The sequence below is a fragment of the Lagenorhynchus albirostris genome, chromosome 5, assembly GCF_949774975.1.
Source record: "Lagenorhynchus albirostris chromosome 5, mLagAlb1.1, whole genome shotgun sequence".
Classification (NCBI taxonomy): Eukaryota; Metazoa; Chordata; class Mammalia; order Artiodactyla; family Delphinidae; genus Lagenorhynchus; species Lagenorhynchus albirostris.
Window position 1 is genome coordinate 18,109,021 of NC_083099.1, and position 2,172 is coordinate 18,111,192.

Here is a 2,172-nt window from a genome sequence, read left to right on the forward strand (position 1 = left end):
AGGCTCAGCAGCCATGGCTCATGGGCCCAGCCGCTCCGCGGCATGTGGGATCTTCCCAGACCAGGGCTCGAACCCGTGTCTCCTGCATCAGCAGGCAGACTCTCAACCACTGCACCACCAGGGAAGCCCTTGATTGCAGATTCTTAAGCAGTACTTACTGGTGGTGGTTGTGAGGTCCAGGTCCTGTAGGACATCCACATCCAAAATATATCCAGGTATGGGTGAAATATAAACCAGATAAACACAGGGACTTAATCTTTCAATTTGTACATTCAAGCTCACATGTTTCACCTGTACCATTTGGCCTCCATATCCATCAATGGGTCATATTTCCCCTTGGAACTTGGATGGATTCCCACGGATCAGGGTGCACTGGGCACCAGTATCTACTAAATCCAGAGAAGTCATTTTATTGGTGCAGGAACAATAAATAGTTCAACATTGGGTCTCTGGTCACCCCTTATGACCATACCAAGGAGCAACCCTGGTATCTAGCCCTGATCCCTAGAACTGGGGGTATCTACCCCTGATCTTCATCTATCCACAGTGGTAGAGTGTGGGCTTGTGCCCCTTCCTCTTGCTGTCAGGGGAGTAAACTGGTTTTCTTTGGGTAATGCTTTCTATAAGGTTAAAAGGACCGAATTAAGTTGTTTATATTTATTCTCTTTAGGGGTCCTGGCTAATACAAGTTCTTGCCATAATTGCTGTGGGAAATTCTAGTTGGGTCCCTTTAATTTCTTCACTATTTGTGTTTTTTTTTTTCTCTTTGGTGTTATCTACCCCTTTATTTCCCATGTGTCAGATCTTTTCAGTCTCACTTAAATCAGCTATCATGGCCACAGTCATCTGAATGGGTTGATTAACAATTGGGGCCAAAACTGAAACTAAGGTCCCTAACCAAGGTCACTAACCAAGTTCCTGGAGTAGTCTTCTGGATACGATCCTTCATACCTGCTGTAAATAACTCTTTATCAGGTCCTCAGAAATTACGGACATTGATTGCATGCTTCATTCCTAATTCTCGTGCTATTTCTTGTAACTCTTCTATAGATGCCATCCTAGTGGTGGGGACGGCACATCTCACTCAAGTTGGCTAGGCGCCCTCGGCCACATAGAAACGTTGCCAGAGGCCAGGCTGCAGTATAACTAAGGCCATTTTAGACATTTCTGACCCATTTAACATGATGCCATCTCTCCCAGTATTCCATAAATGGGGCATCCAGGCTGCTATTCCTTCCCTACTCTTCTGGTTAAACCTGCTGGTTAATTCTATTAACTCAGCAGAGGAATATTCTGGCACTGTGGTTTTGGGGCCTGTAGGGATCTCCTCTCAGTTATCTCCTGGTTCCCTAGTGGCCTGAATTTTAGTTTGGATCAGAGGTTGTGCTTCCTTTTCCTCCTCTATAATTACGTCTTCATCTTCTGACAAGTCATTATCCCAAGGATCACACCTCTTGAAGTCCCAGTTCTGTGAAATAACAGTCCTCACCTTTGAGTGGGGCAACCTATCACCCTGTATTTTAGCTATCTTACATGCCGTCACTACAATATGCTCTTCCTGTTGTATTTTCTTTGACATGAAGTTAGAAGTGGCAGAACATGCCCTCTGGACAGCCCTGTCTAACAACAAAATCTCTTTAGTCTTCTCTAGTTTCCTGCTGAGCTGTAATTCCTTTTCTGTGCTAATCCTTAGAGCATATAATGAAGACCATGCAACAGCTGAGATAGCTTGCTCACTCTTTTTTTTCCACTTTCACTTTCCTGCTGCTTCAGTCAATATATCTAGGAAGCCCTTTGGCATTTTCCAGGCATCCTGTACTCACACAGTGGCCCAAAGTATCCCACAAACCTAGCCAGGTCACCCCACATGGAAGAGGCTGGCCAGCCTGGGATTTCCCCCACCACAGCAGGCTTCCCCCAGCATGACCCCTTTACCCATTCCTGTGTCATTTTCTGTCTCCTGGCTGGCTCACCAATTGTTGGAGGATGGAGGGGATGGAAAGTGCCCACGAACTGAGAAGGTATCTTGACACCAGAAATCGAGGCAGGCAGCTCCATACAATCAATGGATTCATTTATTATAGAGTAAATTCCTCACAGGGTAGGATTGGCAGACAAGGATCCAGAAGCATTTGCAGCTGCTCTCCACACCACCCAGGGGCCATTGGGACA